At 36.0% G+C, this 16,466-nt stretch overlaps 1 long non-coding RNA gene across 1 annotated transcript; it reads left to right on the top strand.

Moving 5' to 3' along the window:
- Positions 1–477: 477 nt before the first annotated feature.
- LOC134477659 (uncharacterized) lies at positions 478–13,313 on the top strand. Its single transcript, XR_010049761.1, has 3 exons — positions 478–605; positions 2,439–2,531; positions 12,209–13,313. It is a non-coding gene; the product is annotated as an uncharacterized LOC134477659 (long non-coding RNA).
- Positions 13,314–16,466: the final 3,153 nt, after the last annotated feature.

The following is a 16,466-nucleotide window of genomic DNA, read 5'->3' as shown; positions in this document are numbered from 1 at the left end:
CAGACTGAGATGCTTAAAATATGACTATTATCTTACAGATTTTTAGGATTTTGATACAGAGTTCACTAAGCTAAAATTATGGTATCCTAGGGGCCTGGGGATTTAGCTCAGCGGCATAAGCACCTGCCTTGCAAGCAGACAGTTGTGAGTTCGATCCACAGAACCGATAAAAAGGAAAAAGTAAAAAAAAAAAAAAATGATATCCTCAAGCTGTGTTGCTTTCTACAATCTCTGGGGGGAAAGACCTGTTTCTTGCATTACTTGATTTGTTGCCAAAACTCAGTTCTACTGTTTGAAATATAGGTCTCTGTGTTCTTCTTGACTGTAAGCTAAAGGCTGTTGCTTCCAGCCTCTAAGAGCTGCTGAATTCCTTGGCTCTTAGCCCATCTAGCCCATGATCAAAGTCAACAAAGGAAGCCAAATCCTTATCACATGGCATTCTTGGGATCCTACTTTCATAGCCACATATTCCAGCCCTGAAAGGTCTTCATTTTTAAGACTTGATGATTAGGTTGGTCTTATCTAGCTAACTGTCCCTTCTCAGAATCTTTATTCTGAGCTGCAAGATTCTTCTCCCACGTAAAGTAACATATCCACAGGTTCTGGTGAGTATTCAATGGACATTTTTTGGAGGGGGTTCATTATTATTTTTGCCACAATTGTGATAGCTTTGCTATTCAGGACAAGATTTGAGTCAGAAATCATTTCATTAGTCAAATATTCTGTGGAGTGAATTTTCAATGTCTGTGTATATTTCAAAATGGAAAAGAAGTGACCAATAATTAAGATCTTTTCTGAGAGAAATATTTATGAAATGTTCCCTTCAAATATTATTTGTATGATAACAGACATGAAAGTCTTTTCTAAAATTTGGGTATAAAAGAGCTCATGTTTGCACGTAAGACTGATAATAATGCAAATTCAATCTGATACAATTTACTACACATTATATGTGCATGTGTATTGTGGTTACCGAAAAGGGAAGGATGCTGTTTCCTAATTGTATTTGAATATAGGAATTTTATTTTTATTTATTGATTTAAAAATTCTGACTGGACTTTGGCAAATGATGGTCTAGGCACATGGTGTGTTTGTAATGCACTTGACCATCAGAGAGCAGTTTCTCCTAGGCTGTCTTTATGAGGCAAAGAAGTCCCTATTTTGATCATATTTCAGTGCTGTCTTATATTTAAGATATTTTTAAAACTTACTTTCCTTTCAAAAATAAACATGTGACTGTATATTTAGAAGCAGCCTTCTCCCATAGGTTAAATTATAGTAACTGTTCATAGTTGGTGTCTTATGTGAATTTGTGTCAGACAAAGTGCAAAGGACTTTGCGAGTATTTTTATTAAATCCCAATGATAATACTTATGAATCTATAATTATGAATAACATGAGACTTAACAAAGTCATTATAGTATATATTGAGTTTAGTAATCAAATATAGAGTGTTTCATTTCACAATTTGTCTTCTTATTTCCTGGTCTGTATTATTACTTTAAAAATTATAAATTTGAGGCATAGTGTTGCAATATATTTAAAGGGAGTATCTTATTTGGAAATGAACAATAGAAACTAAGTGTACAGTCTAAGAGTATAGTACACATGTCTGCACGTGCACTAGGTATGGTAGTCGTTATGTCTCTGCACATACCTATTTCCAACAGAAAATGTGTCATTCCCAAGGCAAGCAGTCTTGTTAGTCTAACTCTTTCTCTCTACACTCTGACCCCACATAAATAAATAGAAGGAAAAAGTCACCTTGGGGCAAATAGACTATATTTTGAGATTCTCAATGAGCGATTTGGGAACTGAGTCACACAAAATTAACCTGATGCAGGATCTAGTGCTAGGGTCCAGACAGGGTTAAAGTGGTACTTCCTAGAAATAGTACTATAAATAAATTTCTCTCAGACTCTAAAGAAATGGAAAGGAAAAACACAAAGTTTCTTTTCATCATCTGGGGAATTTAGAGTCCTAGAAATTTGGAGTAAGAATGTATTGTCCTTGTGAAAGAATAAATGCCAAATGAGTGGATAATCTGGCTTGTTGGTTAAAACTGCCCTGAATTTGAAAAGGATGATTCATTGAGGTGTCACCTGATTAAAAATATTTTCTAAAGTCTGCAAATTTCTTCAGCTTTGATTATAAGCTTGCTAAGCCACCTTCTGATCCAAATTTGCTTTTCTATGGAGGCTTCTCTAATAGGCAATGAAGGTTCATTCTGCCTTATAGTAACATTCTTCATACTGAATTAATAAATTGTCATTGTAACATATAAATCAGTCTCTCCTCAGCTGGTTCAGGGAGAATTAAAAGACTTGACCCCTCCACATGAACTGATGGCTAAAGACCCTGAACTCCCTGAGGTAAATAACCAGCTGACATCCAGACAAGTACATGTGCATTAGGTAACTAATCAGTTTCTCTCTTAGTATTTGGTAGATGCTTCCTGCATTCCAGCCACTGTCTGGACAACAGATGTTTTGCAGTAAGAAAAGAGGAAGTGCTCCTTGCCTTGAGAGAAGGTACAGTTTTTGGAGAAAAGACACAGTAATTTGAAATAGATAAGTAGATGCATAAATAAATAGATAAGAATCAGGGGGTATTGGTGTTATCAAGGAAACTAAAAAGAAACTATATAATAGAGACTGTCTGGTAATTTTTTGAGAAGCAGAATAGAGAAGTAGTTCAAAAAATAAGTGTGAGGTCAAATCTATTTCCATTACTTACAAGTGTCTGACTGTGGGCAGGTTTCTTAGCCTCTCTGCCCTTTACCTTTTTCATCTATAGAGTGAAGTTTATAAGACCAGAATCTACTTTTAGATTTACTGATAATATTTAGAGAGTCTGTGCATGCAATTCATTTAGAATGGTGATAGGCCCGTGTTAAATATTGTAAAAATGTTGGTTGCCATTATTGTTTCTAGATTTACTTAAGACATTTTCTTTGCTTGAATGAGCAGAAAGCCAACCATGTGAATAAGACAGAAAATTCCAAGCAGAGGGAAATGATGGAAGAGGGAAGGTCAAAGATGAACTTGCTCTTGTGAAGGACTAGAAGGAGGCCTGACTTGGTGTGGCTGGAGTCCAGTAGAGAGCAGAGGATGGTCAGGAGACAAGTTATGCAGCAAGCAGGACTGGGATTTAAAGCACTTTTGACTAATGGGAGGTGTTTTTTTTTTTTTTTAAAGAATTTTTTAAAAAAGGTTATTTAAAGAGAAAAAAGCAATACAGATAAAATAGTAGAAATAGTACAGAATTTCAAAAGAAAGTAAGAAATCACTAGCTCATAGATTACATATTGTCATTTTAGTGTTCAAGTTACAAAATTAAAGCATACAAAGTGGACATTCAAGCAGTGAGACTGCAAACATTTCTGTTTAATGATCCAACATAAACTCAGTAATATGGTTATCTATCTTATACACTTAAACATACATGCAGTTATATCCTTTAGAGAACTTTCTTTTCCCCTCTTTTTTACAATAGCAATTACACATTTTGGCTTTATTTACTCCTGCATTTCTTATTACTTTTTACACTAGAGATACAATGTGATATTTATAAATATAATTTTTATTTATTTCACTTATTAGAGTAGTCTCATGTTGCCTCCATTTACCTATGAAGGCCTCAAGATCATCTGTTTATAGCTGAGTAATATTCCATTGTATAAAAATACTACACCTTTTTAAAAAAAAATTATTTAAAGAAAGTCTAAGCAAAAAAGAAAATAGGAAGAAATAATACATACGTTCAGAGAAAAAAATAAACAGTAAGAAATCACAATGTGTTTTATGTTGATGTTTATATATTGTCGTTTTACTAATAGTTGTTCAAGGTACAAGAGTGGAATATGTAAAGTGGAAATTTAAACAGTGAGACTGCAAACAGTTCTGTTCAACTGTCCAACAAAAACTTAGTAACATGGCTGTCAATCCTATACACTTAAACATACATGAAGTTATCCATATCTTCATTTATGTTTAGATTAAACAAATTAAAGCAGGTTAAAATCATTGTGAACAAAGAATAATAATATTGCTTGATTTCACATCATGACCGTCTTTGATCAGCACTGGGTACTGTAGTGCCTTTTTTAAAATTTAATTTAAAGAAAGACTAAACAAAACAGAAAATGGGTAGAAATAATACATAATTTCAAAGAAAAAAAACAGTAAGAAATCACTAGTTGATGATTACAGATTGTCTTCTTACAAAAAGTTATTCAGGATACTAAAGTGGAACATATAAAATGGGGATTCAAACAGCGAGACTTCAAACAGTTCTGTTCAACTATCCAACAAAAACTTAGAAACATGGTTATCAATCCTATACACTTAAACATACATGCAGTTATCCATATCTTCAATTAGGTTGACATTGAATAAACCCAAGAAGGCTAATATCTGAACAAGGAACAATACTATTGCTGGGTTTCATATTATGACACTCCAGGATTAGCATTGTGTATTTTAGTGTCTCTTTTTCTTCAAAGTGTCTGTTCATTTCATCATGTGTCATAAGATCTGTTCTCATAAACTGTTTATAGATTCTACACATGCATGAGTCTTAACATGTATTTCTATCCTTTCTATATTAGAGGGAAAAACAAAACAAAGCATGGCAAAACAAAACACATTCCTATAAACACATGAAATGAAATAAACATATAAGACTATTGTACAAAGAGTTCTACCATAGTTCCTGTGTTGTCTTTTGTTATCTCCAACAGAACTGGCTATATCATCAGACATAGTATAATTGAATATATCAGTACATAATGGTATTAATAAAAACACAATTTTGTATATAGCATATAACTTCAAAAACTGCCAGTTATCAAACCAAAATGTGTATCATAGAGTCTTGTCATCTTCAGTGTAGTTGCCTGTACTCTCAGACTTGATACTATCACTCATATCAGTTTTGAATAATATCTTATCTGCCTCAATTTTGTTATGCTCTTGTTTCCATCAGTTGTTTGCTTATCTTCTTCATTCTGTTTTCTGTTCCATTCATTGAGGCCTCTCTGCCACTGTTCCTGGCATCCTAGTACTTTTCTCTCTCTCTAGAATGCCCTGCAGTATTCTCTGTAGAGTTGGATTGGTGGTTGTGAATTTCCCAAGTTCTTCTTGGTCTTGGAAGCATCTTGTTTCTCCATTAATTTCTAGAGACAGTTTAGCAGGGTATGTCAATCTGGGATGGAGGTTATTTTCTTTTAGTGCTTGGAATATTTCACTCCAGACTCTTCTTGACTTGATGGTTTTTGTCGAGAAGTCTGCCATTATTCTGATGGGCATTCCTCTATAGGTTATCTGTTTCTGGTCTCTAACAGCTTTTAATACTTTGTTCTTATATTGAATTTCTGGGATCTTGATTATTATATGCCTGGATATAGCTCTGTTTTGTTTGTAGGTGACTGGAGTTCTGTATGCCTCATATATCAGAATATTATTTCCTTTTCCTACATTTGGGAAGTTTTCCTTAATTATGTCTGTGAATAACCTTTGTAGTTCCTTTGTTTGTAACCCAAATCTTCATTCACATTCTTTATTCTCAAGTTATAGACACTTTTGTCATCTTCTAGCCTTTGTATTGTTACTACTTGTTTCCTTGTTATTTTTTAAAAAAATTTCCCTTTAATACTCCCACATTGCAAAGTCATCCTCCAGTTTGGATAATCTATCATTAGTTTCTTTCAAGCTGATTTGCCATCTTTCCATAGAGTTTTTAATTTCCTGGTGATCTCTTTGAATCTGCTTCATGTATTCTATATTTTTTTATATTCTTCTTCAAATGGTTCTCTCCTTTGTTTGAGTTCCTCCCTTTTTCCATCTGTGTCTGCTTGACAGGTGCTTAGTATCTCTTTAATTAATTTTCTTATATCTTGCTTTATTTGGTTAAATATTTCACTTTTGAACTCGTCTACTCAAATATATCTCTTTATGTCCATTGGCACTGTGTCTGATATTGCATGTTTGCTGTTCTCGTTCTCCTTTGTATTTACCTGTCTTGGGTCAGTGTTCTCAGGGTTGGGACCTGGGGACTTTTTGTTGTTGCTTCCTCTTCCCATCTTTTTTGCTTCTTCCAGGAGTCCCCAGTTTCTTTCTTTGTTGGTTACAATTCTTCTGAAGAGTGCTGGCTAGATGACCCTTCCCACTGCAGTATGTTAGTGAGTTGCAGACAGGGACAGCTTATGCTGGCCCCTCCCTTCCGGATCAGTCAAGCATTGTGTCCTGCACTGTATTACTTTGTGTCACCTCCCCTCTGGGTGGCAGCGGCTGGAGCATGGCGATGGGAACAGCGGCATTGGTGGTGGTGGCAGTGGGCTTTGTGCCACCTCCCTTCTTGGGTCGGTGGCCACGGTCAGGGCGGGGGCTGCAGGTGGGCACTCAGTCACTCCCAGGCCCACAGCCACAGGCTTGCCGCAGCCAGGAAGTGCCACAGGCAGAGGCTGTAGTGCAGCAGTGTGGGGATCAGTCAAGTCGCTGTGACATGCACTGCATTTCTTTGCACTGCCTCCCCTCCAGGTCAGTCAAGCTGCTGTGGCCTACACTGTCAGTCAAACTTCTGAGATTTCAATGGGTTAGTGTGGTTAGTATGCACCACCACTGTAGAGACTTGATTTCGGATAACCTATATGGTTTCAGCCAGGTCACGTGACTCATGCCTAGCTCACTCCACCAATCCCATTCAGAAAGGGAGTAATTGACTGAAGTTACTGCTGCCCCTTGTACTTGCCAGTCCTGCCCAGTCCCAGAATGTTGTCCACTGGAGCCCCCTTATTTATAGAATAGCTCCACTCCCATCACTCACCAGAGGTCGATGTAGGCACCATGCCAACTCAGCTCTCCCTTTGGCTCTCCCGCCCCCAAATTCAATGTTGAAGCAGCGGGACTTCAGCTCGGCAAGCCACAGTGGGACCTTGGCAAGCCACAGCAGGACCTTGGCAAGCCATCATGCGACCTTGGCAAGCTGCGGCAGGACCACATAGGGACCTTGGATAGTCAGCAAGTCGCCTTAATTTCTTCTTGGAATGAGAGAATTCATCTCCCTCTGTTTGGGTTTCCCCACTCTTTATTATGTTGAATTCTAAATTGACTATCTCAGAGAGCCTCTGTAGCCAGTTGTTATCTATCTGCCATCTTGCTCCTCTCCCCCTGGAAGGTGTTTTTGATTTTTGTTTTTGCTTTTGAAAAAAGTCATAATCATACTAATGGAAGTATGTGGAAGGAGCATAAAAGCAAAGACATCAGTTAGGAAACTGTCAGTAGGTTTAAGGTTATATTGTGTCTACTTCAAAACCAACATACGTAGGGAACTTTACCAGACACACCTCCATACTTAAGTTAATTTAGTAGTTTAAAAAAGATAAAAGTCTTCACACTCATGTTTTATTCATTAATAAAATTATGAATATTAGCCTTGGCCAGGAAGGTTTTCTCAAAGATATTCCCATTCTTGAAATGAAGGCTCAATCTGTGATTAAATAAGTGATGCTTGTGGTATACTTGCACTATAATTCATGTCTCTCTCAAAGACAGAGCAAACTGATACTATTCTCATTGGGGTCACTCAGCATCTCTTTAGTCTGTGGAATAACTGCCTAGGTATTAATTCTGTATTGGATCATACCAATTACTCTAATAATTCATCATTTGCCTAGATTTATATCCAGGCCATGATTAAGTTGAGTGTACATGATATGCTATTATTAATAAAAGACAGGAATAGAAAGTTTTTATACCACTTGGTCACTTGTTTTTCTGGAGCACTAGCTATATTTTGGAGAGCTTAGTTTAGTTAGAAAACTTTTCAACTAGACAAAGTCAGATTGGCACGGCTTTCTTAAAGTACTGGATGTTTAAAAGTGAGTCACAGTGACTTTTCTTTTTCCTTAAATGATCAAATATGGAAATTAGTCTTATGTTGTTTACTATCCTAATAGGATTTTGGTGACTAAATGTAGAGTTTCAAATTCTAGTCCTGTTTGCTGATCTATTCAGATCTCACCTAAGGAATCTGCTCTGAAAATGTTTATTTAATACTGATAGTGTTCTTTCCACTTACAAAAAAAGATAGTGAAATTTTGATTTATTCTTTTCTCCTATACACTAACTAGCCAATTAGCAATAAATTTTAATAATATTCTTTTTATATTACTAATTAGTTTTGCAACAAATTTCACCAGCAGACATACTTTTCTTTTGTGATATTTTTAGTTTTGAGAAAATAAAACCAAACAAAAAACAATAAAGACAATCAAAACAAAACAGTGAAAGCAACACAGGACATAAAAGCAAGACAATAGAAAATAAACAATGGCTGCCATAATAACTCTTATTATCTTCAAAATAACTGTCCATGCCATCTAATAAAATTAAATCAAACAAAACAGAGGAAAACTAATCAAAACAAAATAGTACAAGTGACACAGAATTCAAAACAAGGTAATAGGAAATCAACCGTGTCCATAATGCCTTCTATGATCTTCAAAAAGAAGGCACAAAATTATCGTGCAAAGATGCTCATATCATCAGATCTACTAAAATAAAATAAACCACAACAGAAACCAATAAAAACAATACAGTTAAAGTGGTACAGGACTTTAAAACAAGATAAAAAGAAATCCACAATTATCATAATATACTTTATCATCTTTAATACTGCTGCCCATGCTATTAGACATAATAAAATCAAACGAATATCTATTGTATATTTTAGATCCCACTAACTCCTGTAGTTTTTTTTATACTAGGGAGACAATGTGATGTTTACCTATGTGACTCCAAAGCATTTCACCCAAAAACATGCTCATAAGTTGCATCCATTTACCTATAAGGGTCTTGAGATTATCTTTGTAGCTGAGTAGCTTTCTATTGTATAAAAATGCCATATCTTTTTTATCCATTCTGCAGTTGATGGGGAAGTTACCCCTGCTGTTTTCTGGTTCATTATCACATGGACATTGTTTTCTCTCCTTTCACTTTCAGTCTATGAGTTTTCTTTCAAGTAATGTATTTCTTGTATACAGTACATTAGTGGATCTTGTTTCTTGATCCATTCCATCTGTTTCTTTTTATTAGTGAACTGAGGTCATCTAAATTAATGGTAATAACCAACTTGTAGTGGTTCATCTTTGCCATGCTTTTTTCCTGCCATTGGTTCCCTATTTTTCCTCTTTATTCAACTGCATGCCCCCCTTGGCAGTCCTACACTGCTGCTGTTCCTGGGATGAGGTCATTTCTATCTCTCTGTAGAATATCCTTTAGTACTCTTTATAGGGTTGGTTTAGTGGTCATGAAGTCCTTCAGCTGTTGTTTTTCACGGAGGTATCTTATTTCTCCTTTAATAAAAAGTCAGTTTTTCATGGTACATCAATCTGGGTTGGAAGTTGTTTTCATTTAGGGCTTGAAATACTTCACTCCAAGCTCTTCTTGACTTAGTGGTTTGTGTTGAGAAGTCTGTTGTGATTCTGATGAGTTTTCCTTTATAGGTGATCTGTTTCTTATCTATAACTGCATTTCGTAGTCCGTCTTGCTGAATTTCTGGGATCTTGAATATTATATGTCTGGGTGCAGATTTATTTTGGTTATGGCTAGTTGGATGCTTCACTTATCTGTACGTCAGGTCCTTTTTTCATGGTTGGGAATTTCTCCACTCTTACTTCTGTTAATAAGCTCTTTATGCCATTTGTGTTGACTCCTGCTTTTTCATTCACCTATCATTCTTAAATTATTTTTCTTTGTGTTGTCTTGCAGCCATTGAATTGTTATTTTTAAGAGATTTTTCTGTTATTTAAGAGATCTTTCTTTTCACAATCACTAGCTGCCAACATGTCATCAAAGTCTGAAAGTCTATCTTCAGTTTATTTCAAGTAGTTTTGCAATCTTTCAATGGAGTTTTTAATTTCTTGGATATCTCTGAGTCTGTCTCACACATTCCATTTCTTCTCTGTGTTGTTCATTTATGGTTTCCCTTGTTCTGCTATGCACTTTTTTTTAAAGCTATGTCTTCTTTAGATACACTGAGCAACCCTTTTATTATGTTTGCATATCTTCTTTTACCTGAGATATTACTTCTGATCTGATTTCTTTTATAGCATCATAAAGTAGATTCTTTACTTCAGTTGCCATTACCCAAGAAATTTCAGGTGTGAAGTTCTGCTCTCTCCCATGCCCATGTCTCCTGGGCTTGTTCTGTTTGGATTGGAGGCCAGAGATTGCCTTTTGCTCCTTCATCTTGACATTTTCCAAGGTTCATCCTCTGGATGAGTGGGTTGTGGGGTCCCAGGCACTTTCCATGTTGGCTCCCCTTCCATGGTGTATGAGGATGGGTCAGGTATATAGATTTCTCCTAACCCAGGTTCCCCAGGAGGCAATGGGTTATAGGGTGGGCTTTTCCAGACACTTGAGGTTTCTTCAAAGCATGGCTTGCTGGTTCTTCTGGCTTGCACTGGCTATGTGGGAGAGTTCTGATGGTGGCCTCCCTGGATTGGGGGGCTTGGCTGCCTGCTTCTCCCTCCCTGCACTGGCTACCTGCCACTGGATGTACTTTTCAAGAAAACTTTCCAGGAAATATTTTAAAATATATTCTAATATTTAAAAAGAGTCTACGAGAGGATTTAAAAAAATGAGTCAAGATTTATCATATTTAGGTACAAAATCCTTATGACAAATGTGATCATTATGTATATCCAGATTGTACCATTAAACAATAAAAATAAATAAGTAATGCAAAAACATAAAAAAAGAAGAGGCTATGTTTTAAATGCAATACTTACCTCTCTGGGAAGGATATGTGGTCTGCTATGGAATGCTAAAACTACTTTGTTGCTCTGAGTTCTCTTCTGCACACAGATCTTATTAGTTTCAAACTTCTGAATAAAAAGTTAGTTCCCTACATTATCTCTTCTAAGGTTTTAAAAATAATTAGAAATGTTTAGCTAATTCTTCTGGACACAATAAAAGAACTAGCTCTGACAATGAGGCACTGGTATTACTGAAAAGATCAAGATGAAATATGGAACCAGGTAAATAAAAATCAATGACAGTACAAACTGAGGACAAGAGAAATGCACACTCACTATCCTTTATCAAGGTATTTTATGTCCTTATGTACCTGCCCATCACTTTGCCCTAGAACTGTTCAGGCCATATGCTTGAGCAGAACAGTATGCATGGGCTCCTTTTTTGCCCATTTGGCAAAGAGTCTGGAAGTTAGATGAAATTTGAGTCAATACCCTATTCTCTGACATGATGATTGCTCTATAAAAATATCAACTTTCGTATATTTTCACTATTCTAGATGGTGGGAAAACAAGGAAACTAACAAACAAGGAGAAAATCCAGTTATCAGAATAGCATGTGAGGGGAAAGGCAATGAGTGCCCTATAAATATTGAAGTAAGAATTTCCCTCTGTGACTTGCCAGCAGAAATGATCTGGGTGAACCCTGCCACTGGCAATAAATGCCGTTGAGAACAATCAGGCAAATGTGAAAAGTTTTGATCAAAGCTTGCAGAACTCTGGGCAAATGCTTTGCACTTAAGTCAAATCAACCCAGAAATCCTATTCTTTAAGTCTTCATAGACTGCTTACTGCTGTCAGAGCAGATGCCAAAGTAATCTACTGTTCTAAGACACATGTGCTGTGTACACACACAAAAGCAGACACATACACACATTCACACCCCTCTTTCACAAGGCTCTAAACAGAAATGCCTAGTGACCTTTCAAACATCAAGATATAAAAATGCTTCATGCTTACTTTAGGTGTGAAATTCAGCTGCTTGACTTCTGATAGAAACTATTATCATGGTCAAAAGTCTGTTTTTACTCCTGGTTTAAATTAGAGGTCACTTGCACATATGTATGACAATTTGAATATCCTAAATTGAATACAACTTTTTTTCTAGAAGGTATGTGCTCCTGTCCAGTAAAATAGTAAGTCATAGCTCCATTTCTGTTCTCAGTGTCAGTCCTCTGAGATATATGCATCAGGCTAGCTGGATTACAAATTTGGATTTACATCAGCTTCTGAGATGACTATAGCCTGAATGTGTAGTTTTGTCATTTTTTGCCAAATCTGGCAAAGAATACTTATTGGGCCCTGGAGTTTGCTAGTACAGATGAGACTGGGAAATATGGTATATTGATGATTTTGATAGTTTTATTTTGTTTTGTTTTTTGCTTTGTCTAGGTCACCAGCTATGGCCGATGTGACAGAACTGGATATTGTGTCTTCATAAAATCCTCAGTTTCACTAAATGTAAATTATTGTCCTGTCACCATAAGCATCTGGTTATCGCAGCTGTTTTGTAGATATTCCAGGGAATTAAGAAATTTGATTAATTTTTTTCTCTGGTTTCTGTGAACAATATTGAATTCTGTGTTTTAACACTTCCTTGTGGGAAAACAAAAAATTCTCTGTGACTGACGGTATGGACTTATCCATTTACATAAATCAATCCTGGGTGGAGATACCAGAGACGCTGGGCAATTACTTTCTATAGATGCTGCAGTCATTCGGTAACCTAAATTAGTCTGATTGAGGTCTCTTTGCTGTTGTGTCTAGGAATTTGCAGATAAAGTTTAAAGAGCATTTTAAGTCCAAGAAATTTTAGGTGATTTTTGCATATGCCACCCTAAGTAGTTCACTTTTGAAGATTTGATAACTCTGAGTTTAAAGGAAATTCACATCTTTTTTATACCATGTTATTTGTCTCATCTCTTGGAGAAAACTGAAGGCCAAAGTTTTATATTATTCAGTTTATTTTATTTCATTATATCTCTTTCTTCTTATCTTTCCTGCTTTTTTTCCTGACAGTTCTTCCACATGAGAAATACAGATTAGTAGGAAACTGTTTTAGAACAGTGGAGCTTCATGAAATTAAGTCAATGACAAATCTCAAAAGTAAAAGGAAAACCTGGACTCGTGATGTGCAATTCATTGGTTATAAATAATTCCAAGGATTGAACTCAGTTATTCAAGAAATAGTTAAGGGTTTCCCGGCCACCGCCTCTCCTGCCACCTGTGGAGCCAGAAACAGAGTCACTGACACTGTGGTGGCCGACATCAAAGCTTTGATTAGTGTGTCCTTTGGAGGAGCAATCGGCCTGACGTTCCTGATGCTTGGATGTGTCTTTCTGATGTTTTGTTTTGTTTTGTTTTGTTTTGTAGTTCTGTATTGCGTGTACCCTTACGCCGCTTTGGTTTGTTTTGTGTTTTTCTCTTTTTCCTCTTAAATAAAAAAAAAAAAAAAAAAAAAAAAGAGACTTTCCTAGAAATAAAAAAAAAGAACCAGTCCTGGCCCCTCTTTGTGCTGGTTTTGTTTTTTTAATGTTCTTTCACCTATTCCTTACTGCATAGGAAGCAGATTAGTGGACAATGCAGATGCTATGAGTAAGGCTTGTGAGGAGTTTGCCACATTCCTCACAGCAGGCATTGCTGTCTCAGCCTCGGACTCCCCACTGTAGATGCCAGAGCGCATCTGATGGGGAGCTTGAGCGCTTGTTTTCGCGGGAGACACCGTTATCTTCGCAAGATACCAGGCTTTTCCTTGGTCTTTGGAAGCAATGATGATTTCAGCTGGCATCAGTGGTGAAAGGAAATTACTGAACCACTGTCAAATGGACTTCTTGTCATCTGTTGCATACTGTGCATCCTTGCATACAGGAGATGGGACAGTAATGACTCATGATGTCGCAAGCCCCTTGGGGGTATCCTAGGTTCTCCCTTCTCACTTTTATTGTATGCATTTTATTTCCCACAGGGGCTTGCTGAAGGATTAAACAGATTTTCTGTCTTGCAAAAGCTTGACTGACTTTACACATATCTATAGTATGGTTTTTGTGGTGTCCTGTTGGATTTAAATATTTATATGTTTTCCTTGTTCAGCTTTTTAAAAAAATCCATATGCAATGTTAAATGTTTTTTTAAATGTGATAACCATTTGTACTACTTAGCAATTCAGAATCTTGGCTATATTACTGGGATAAAGTATCTTTTTCTTAGTTAATCCTCATTATTTTAAAAAAATATAAAGTTAAGTTTTCAGGATAATATTACTCCCACTTTTATGCAAACATGCGGATGGTTTGGTGTAGCTTATACACTATCTACTCAGCGCAAATATAGCTGTATTTACACCTCAGAGGGGCCAGCTTTTAACGCACATGCCCTCTTTGAGGGTTTCTGGTTTTCCTAGAAGACAGATGTTCTGTGAATTGAAAATTATTTTGTGCAATTGTTATAAAGGAATACTTTTCTTCTCAATTGTTAGAAGAATTTATGTTAAACTTCAAGGATATAAGAACAGATTTTTGAGGTACCATTATTTATGTTTATTATAGTCAAAGTAGAATGAGTTGCAATGTGGGGAAAAAACGTTGGAATTCCATTGTTTGAATGCTTTTTCTACTTAAAAGTGAATTTTTTGATTGGCTTTTTGTGCTTTATCTTGAGTAAAATGGACATACAAGGAACTACGGATGAGGAGAAGCGGTAAGTCTGCATCATATATACCAGAAAACCTTCCTCTTTATCTTATTTGGTACATTGTATATACTAAGTAAAAGAACTTTTCAAATACAGTTTAATAATCTTAGAAACTCATCTAGAAAATAACTGCTATCCAGTATATTACGTGCCCCTGTCTTGAAGACTTTGCATGATTAACAAGTGACTTGTTAGTCATGCAAATAATCTGTGCATTAACAATGTAAGATTTATACCATAGTAAGGGTAGTTATTATTCTCAGGTTATATCATGTAATCTTAAAATATTTAAGACATATTTCCTATATTTGTTTGATTCCATAATAATAGATCTGTTATCTCCTTATGAAAGATATTTATCATGTGAATTAATACAGAGTAGCCAAATCTAGCTGTGTAGCAGCTTCAGGCACAGACTTGACCAAAAAATTCCTAGTAACCAGGCATGATCAAAATTTAGTGGTCACATGCTGGGGATTTAGCTCAGCGATTCTAGCACTTGTGAGGTTGTGAGTTTAATCCTCAGTGCCAAAAAAAAAAAAAAAAAAAAAAAAAAAGTAGTGATCATTTGCATCTCAGATTACCAGTACCTTTTTTAGGAGCTGGTTATGAAAATTTTCAGGTTGATTTGACAGTATTTTGTTAAGGATAATTGTAAGTCTCTTCAGTATATTTACATAAAAATTGTATTATCTTTAGTCAAAAAATATTTCAGCAAGTTTAGTAAGGATAGAAAGTGTTAAAAAAAAAGTGAAACCACTAATTTATTTGCCACAAATGTGTAATGACTGCCTGCAAGAACTCTTTTGGGTACATTAAGACTCCTATACACAAACAGCTGCTGCTCCACCTCCACGCTTGCTAGAATGTGGTAGTTGATTTCAAGCAACTAATGGGCTGAGGAGACAAGACATACACACACAGTTTCATGAAATTCATGGTGCAAGCACTGCATGAGCTCACAGAAGCTATAGAGAACAGCAGAGGTGCCACTGATTCCATCAGACCAGACCTCCACTTGCACTGGAGCTTTCACACATTGAAACTGGAAGTAGAAACTTCCTACTGGAATCCGGTTAGCCTGTGTTGTTTTACCCCTCAGGATATATGTGAAGAATTACAAGAAAAGTCTTTTTGAGAAAGATTTACAGCTGAGTATTGTGATGAACGCCTGCAATCCCAGCACTCAGGAGGCTGAGGCAGGAGGATCATCTTGAATTTGAGGCCAGTTTGTCTACAAAGGAAGCTCAAGGTCAGCTTGCACCACAAAGCAAGACTGTTTCAAAAACAAAAACGAACAAACAAAACAGTAAAAAAGCATTGCAATCTCCTTTAGTTCCAAAAATGTCAGTGGATGTAGTAGAAAATAAATCACTAGGATGAGGAAAAGCAAGGTAATTAAAAACATTCCTGATGTAATTAGCAGGGTAGCCCTTCAGCCCTGAGTTTTGAAGTCTGGGAGAAAAGGAAGAAAATGTATTAATACCAAGTACTATGTTTGAGCAGGTCCAGTGTATTGAAAAATGCTTAATTATATTTCATCTAATTATTTGCCTTAGGAGAAAATTCTGGAATTTGCTTTCAAGTTAGACAAAATTTAAAAAGTTGTCCCTTTTACCAAAAGAGACAGAAAAATAATTGCCCATCATATAAGAAAAACTTGGATAAGATCATGAAACTGAATAATTAAAATGAGTGCATAAAAAGAAGCATTTCTAGAATAATGAGTGATTAGAAGCAGATATTTTGCAGGACTTTTCGAAAGAACACATTTTAGAGAAGAAATTACTAAGTAATCAAAGTTAAAAGGTGCTTTAAGTCCTGGGGATTTAGCTCTGTGGCACAAACACCTGCCTGGCAAGTTCAAGATCATGAGTTCGAACTCCAGTACCACAAAACAAAACAAAACAAAAACAATTTTGATTTATTCTAGTTAGAAACTGAGAAAAATCTGCAGATA

Source organism: Cavia porcellus, unplaced genomic scaffold (assembly GCF_034190915.1).
Source record: "Cavia porcellus strain 051 isolate PalLab524CR breed Dunkin Hartley unplaced genomic scaffold, mCavPor4.1 scaffold_9, whole genome shotgun sequence".
NCBI classification, from domain to species: Eukaryota; Metazoa; Chordata; class Mammalia; order Rodentia; family Caviidae; genus Cavia; species Cavia porcellus.
Note: the sequence above shows the minus strand (reverse complement) of the source record. Positions and strands in the feature narration are given on the sequence as shown.